This window comes from Ixodes scapularis, unplaced genomic scaffold, assembly GCF_016920785.2.
Source record: "Ixodes scapularis isolate PalLabHiFi unplaced genomic scaffold, ASM1692078v2 PGA_scaffold3__209_contigs__length_174095766, whole genome shotgun sequence".
Taxonomy (NCBI): domain Eukaryota; kingdom Metazoa; phylum Arthropoda; class Arachnida; order Ixodida; family Ixodidae; genus Ixodes; species Ixodes scapularis.
The window spans coordinates 67193241-67199275 of NW_024609868.1; the positions used below are offsets into that span (position 1 = coordinate 67193241).

A 6035-nucleotide genomic window follows, 5' to 3' on the forward strand; every position below is an offset into this window, starting at 1 on the left:
AAGATACTGGAGGTATATGGAACGAGTGTAATAATTAATGACTCGTCACCGATACATCGTTTCAGCTTAAGTGCCGAAGCAGCCGATGCTACGAGCTAATGGGGCCACTTAAGAGGCGTCAAAAACGCAAGTCACTGGGTCTTTAATGTTTATGATTAGTTAAGTGATTATAGAACATGTACTGAAACATGACGAACACCATGAAGGTGCCCTATGGCCGCTGTCTGATTGGTTCCATCAATTCGTAGTGTCGGCTCCGTCTGGACTTTAGATAAAACAAAGTATAAAACAAAGCCGTTTACCACTCCTTGTAACGCCGAATCGGAGCGCAGCTCTTGAGAAGGAGGAGGGAAGGGTACTGGAGGGCCACGTGTTCTCGGGGGGGGGGGGGGGGGGTCACGTGACCTCTGAGGGGAGCACGTGACCTCGGGGTGTCACGTGACTCCCCAGGTCAACTGACCCCCCGGGTCACGTGACCAAAATTTTTCCGCTAGATTTAGCGGGGAAATTTTCCCGCTAGGTTTAGCGGGGAAATTTGCCCATAATGCACCGCGCGGTTACGCCGACGGCGACGCCGCTCAAGCCGGAAACGGGCGCCTAAGAGCTGTGTTGTAAAACACAAAGAAACTTTAACCCCCGAATTCATAGATGTGACTTCAACTGAAGCCGAGCTTCGACTTGCTCAAGTCCGCCTCAACACCAAGTTCGACTTGAAAACGCCCAAGCTGGCTTTTACGTTTCATAGACGCTCCCGCGAACTTCCTTCGTCAAGTCCCGTTCAAGTCGCGAGCGCTCGCGCTGCTCCCCGCCTGGGAGCGAGATTAGGTTGCAATTTTTCTTTTAAAAAGAGTTTCACACGTCAAAAAGAAGTTGCTTCTTAAAATTTTCTTCATGGCATGTCTTTACGAAACGCAAATCGTGAAAGATGCTGTTTCGCAGGTTTCGAAACTAACGTTGTACGCGTTTTCTAGACAAATGCGCTTTTCCGTCTAGCAACGTTGGCTCAATTTGAGCGATGGCTCCTGGCCTGTTTCTTTTCGTTTCGCTCGTTGGCGTCCCTCGCTTGTGGACATATTTGGCGTCATGTGAGTTTCGACGTCTCCTTCATTATGAAAACTCGGGAGAAGCTTGAACTAGGATTCACTGAAGACAAGAAACGAATGCTTATCTGGGTTCAACAAGAATGAAAAGGTATTCGAGTGAGTGGCCGACTCCGGTGCCGTGTCCACACGCCTCAACGAGAAAGTTTAAAATCCTAGTAGGATCTTCCTACGGGACTCTTATAACGAAAAAGCGCTTGTAACTCCCGATGCGGAAGGAAAATGATTACGAATTGAAGCGGTGCTCAAAGCAGGTAAGTGTTTTTACAACATTTCCTTAATGCAAACTATGCGGCGTAGTACTCGGATATGTAAACTGGAAACTATGCGGCCTGGCCTAAGCGCTCTTTCGGCTGTTTTAAACGTTATTTTGTGTTGCTTACATGTTTCTACAAAGGCTTATTTTAATGGGCGCCACTACATAAAGCGTTGGGCGCGGTGCCTGTGCTTTCGGTGATCGAAACCAGTAAGTAGCTACCGGGCATCATAGTTTTCGCAGCTATGTTTACCTCGACGGGCTTTCGCGGGCAAAAACTCAGGCCCGGAACATGTTGTTCATGAAGCGGTGGAACTGTCACTGATGTTTGGTGCGCAGAGGCAGTTTGTTCACCTTTTGTAATCAAGAAAGCTCTCTTTGAAACTGTAATTTTTTCTAATTTCTATTTGATCGTTTCGGCTGTAAATAGTCTCGACGCTGCCACTCTCTCATTTGTGACAGTCATGGATTGAAGTCAAACCATTTTATATGATTTTCAGAAGTCTCCTTCCTAAAGATAATGTCCAGGAGCAGGAGTAGCACCTTAGGAAATATTAGCTTTGTGGTTACATCTTGTATATTTCATATAAGTTCCTTACATAAACTTTTCTTTTTTTTTTAGGAAGGGGACTGCTTTTTCAGCCAGTGAATGCGGTCTGGGCTGGACATAATTTCCAGGCAAGTAAACGAGCATTGTCATGTTGTGCCCCCTGTCCACAGTGATGTGCCCCCCGTCTACAGTGAGTAAGTGTGCTGCTGCAGCCAACAGTGCACTGGTAGGAAGGGGAACCCTCTGTTGAGCAGGAGGAAGACGAAGTAACGAGGACACGAGTAAAGCGCTCAAGCTGTTGAATGCAGCTGCATGTATTCGGTGTCGTAAAAGGGCGCTTTAGGGCTTGGGCGAGTTCCTGTTAAATGTCTATTGAGCATTACAGGTCGGTACCCATTGTCTTCTCATAAATGAGTGACCATGATGCCTGGGAGCACCACATCAGTGTTAGCAATGCTGCAAGCGAGTGGACTAACAGCAGAAAGCATCTCTTCCCGCTGATGTGACTGCAGAAATTTGCTTTTATGGCCTACTGTCGTCTGAATGTGGAAGGCCGCTCATCGCTCTTTCACCTGTGCAACCATGTCTCAGAGCTGCAGTTGCTTCACTGATTGAAAAGTTGTGGCTGCCCAAGTCTGCATGCGACAAACTGTTCCAGAGATCGGTGTGGCATGTTTCAGTATGGCTAGACATTCTACCTGTTCATAAAAACGTATGCCAGACTGTTTCAAGACAACTGTGACACCCTGATCGTGTGTCGAGTTCAGCGACAACCATCAGTTCGTCACTGTACTCTTCAGTGCCGTGTTTATTTGGCTGCTCGAACATCTTTATCTACGGCAGTAAATGTTCGCACCACTGCAATTGTTAATAGGAAGTCATTTATGACCCTAGCCGTTTTTCTTATGACCATGGCCCTCCTCTCGTGTCCTCGTCACATTGTTTTTCTTCTGCACCACACATCTATGAAGCTTGTGACGCACTAGTTTGCATTCACAAGCTGACGACTCGCACAACGTCTAAACTTAGAAATATATAAGCACCCTGGGAAGGCTGTTTAGTGACTATGAAAATTTGCATAAACTTGAAAACCTGATGACTGAATTAAGGTGGTTGGTTGGGTGAGTTGGTAATGATTGAACATGGTTAAATTTGTGCACAAATAGAAAGGAACAGAGGAGAGAGAAGAGACAAGCACAAACTCACAATTCGATGTATTGAAGGAAGAAAAAAGGACAGCCTCCAGTAACAGCTCGAGCCGAGGCCGGAAGAAAAAAGAACAGCCTGCACTAACAGCTCGAGCCGAGGCCGGTGTGACCTCGGCTTGAGCTGTTTCTGCAGGCTGTGCTTGTCTCTTCTCTCTCCTCTGTTCCTTTCTACGTTATTTGTGCACAATTTTAAACTGACGACTGAAATGCACTCAATGTGGACCACTGGGAGATAATTTGTTCACCGGCACAGTTGTTTCCTAGATATAAGCACAAGCTTGCGCTCCTTCCATTTTCCTCAACTGCCAAATGTATGTGCAGCATTTGCTGTAGGCTATACGAGGTTGGTGAGGATGATTTTTTTTTATAATTTAGCATCCCAGCTCTCTGTAAACAAAACTTAGAGTCTTTCAGGGCTTTAGATGCGCAGTGCCACCTCCAGAAAATTATTTTGTGTTTGCCCGTCAGTGCCGCATGTTGGGATATGTATCTAAATAAGCAGCTCTGGTCTGTATGTTTGTTTGTCAAGAGCTTGAGCCATTCCCTTTTTGCAGGTTTTATGTCGGCAGTGTTTCATGATTACAAGACAAACAAGGAGGCTAATGCACAGGCTGCAGCCATTCAAATTCTTTTATTTCGGAAGTGGGACAGCAGTATTGAGGCTCATGCATTTCTGAGGGTGCAGCGAGTAATGAAACGGAAACAGAGGAAGCAATACGTTCCACCATAGTTTTAGCACAGGGTTCACATTAGTTCTAAAGACAATCAAGAAAAGAGAACGGGTGTTTTCATTGGGGAAAGAAACACGCAGGGCACAGCATTCACAAGACATGCCACTTAGGAATCAAGAATCAAAGAGAAAATAACTTGTAAAATAATGAAAAAAAAGCATGATCCCTTAATGATTTAGAAAATCACGAAAATGCAAACAAGACGAGGATGGAGGGAGGTGTACACATGAAATGGATGGTTGCTTTGCATACTCCAGCTTCATCTTTATCTTATTTCCACTGCTTCAGGTTTAGGTCATTATGCCCAAGCAAAGCATAAATCATATCATATTTATTTTCAATTTAGTCATAAACATCAGTTAGACAAAGCATTTCAGTTAGGGATTTTAAAATGACTGTTTGTGATTAATGAACTGTGGCTCACTATGTGCTCAAAAGTTTGAAAATGTGCACTCCGTGCAACATACGTATTATCCCCATTTCATTGGTGCCACGAGGAAGGGGGGTCCTATACAGTAGCACTCTGGCTTTAGTCTGCTTGTTTTTCTACCCCTTCAGGTGGCAGTTGCACTGATCTTCTCAACATTGCCCCCTGGCTCGCATGACTGGCAGAGCAGCAAGGATGGCTCATTCTCCCTAGGTTATGTGATGCTGTGCACGGAGTGATAATTTCAACTACCCGACGAGTATGGTGCCTGGAGCAAGTCTTCGACTGGTGTGTTTAGCGTCCTTTGCTGCCCGTACATCAAAAGTGGTCCGAAAGTGGCAACAAATGACGTCACGGAAGCCGAAGTGTCACGCTGTTGCATGTTGCGATCCTGGCGGTTGGCCATTGAAACGTTAAAGAGCAGCTGCGAGTACCACGAGGCGAACGCGAGTGTCGCTGTCGTCACGGTGTCCCAACTACTGGATGCTGAAGCTTCAGTGGACTGTCGAACTGTAGAGCGACCTGCAGTAGAACAGGCGTCTGCCACATCAACCACCGCTGCTGGGACACCGCCAGGATTGCGACCGGCGACATCATGACACTTGTATGATGCACCGGGCAGAAATTGAGGGATTACTTCTTTGGACACAGTAGACACACCAGTCGGAGATGCATTCCAGGCACCATACCTATCTATACAGTACCACCCTGGCTTCAGTCTGCTTGTTTTTCTTCCCCTTTTAGCTAGCAGTTGCACTGATCTTCTCAACATTATCCCCTGGCTGGTATGACTGGCAGAGCAGCAAGGATTGCTCGTTTTCCCTAGGTTACGTGATGCTGCGCACGGAGTGATGATTTCAACTACCCAGCGAGGCATGGGGATCGTCTTTTTCTTTCAGCAGTGTTGCGAGTCTTTATCTGGGTGGTGTTGTACCTGAATGAGTTACTAAATGTTACGAGTCAGAGAGACAATATATGATGTTTTCAAGAATTTGGCAAATTATCATTCCAACATCTTCATTATGGAGGTTGCATGCAGATAATATGTGCATGGGTGTGAAGTTTAGTGTGAGTGAACGATCATAAAAAAGGTCAACTCATTTTGTCTTGCCTTTATTGCACTGGGAGAATTGTGATGTATTTTTTCTTTCACGAGGCAATAATATTTTGATTGTGGAGTGGACACAAAAGTGTTGTGCCCTCGAATCGAGCTTGGTGCAAACCTGTGCATAGTAATAAATCTTTTGAAGCAAAAAAAAATTAAACCGGTGGCTATTGTTTCATTAGATATTGTTTCGGGGAGAGTTGGTAAGCACTCCTTAGCACAGTGCTAAACAATGCTTTCGGCACATCCATTTGTGAAATGTTGCAGAAATCTTAGGAAAAGAAGGTATGCTTTCTTTCAGCAATGCCCTTCTTCGACAAACTTCATGTAAGATGTAAATCGAGAAGTATGTTTTGTGGTGAACAGCTAGTGCACAAATACAGTAATAAAACACGTCAAAACTTGTTGGAACAAAAAATTGGTGAAGTGTGTGGCATCTGTAAAATGTAGAATCTGTACATGGGGGGGGGGGGGGGGGGGGAGGGGGAGGAATCGGAGTGAGTTTTCAGCAGCTATGTATGACCAATCTTGTTCTAAGCAGCCATTTGACAATTCAGAGATAACTTGAGAACTTGAAATGCATGGTAGTACCAAACTAGAAGGCATTCCTGATTTTCCATATTGATTTTACTGACGCAAGTGGCAAGTTCATACTACA

At 45.3% G+C, this 6035-nt stretch overlaps 1 long non-coding RNA gene across 4 annotated transcripts; it reads left to right on the plus strand.

Moving 5' to 3' along the window:
• Nucleotides 1–1307: 1307 nt before the first annotated feature.
• LOC115322388 lies at nt 1308–5210 on the plus strand. 4 transcript variants are annotated; one of them, XR_005717439.1, is made up of 3 exons: nt 1308–1354; nt 1979–2100; nt 5017–5210. It is a non-coding gene; the product is annotated as an uncharacterized LOC115322388 (long non-coding RNA). The 4 variants fall into 4 exon arrangements; XR_005717438.1 differs by having other exon boundaries at nt 1979–2096; XR_005717437.1 differs by lacking the exon at nt 5017–5210 and adding an exon at nt 4404–4605.
• The last annotated feature ends 825 nt before the right edge of the window (nt 5211–6035 follow it).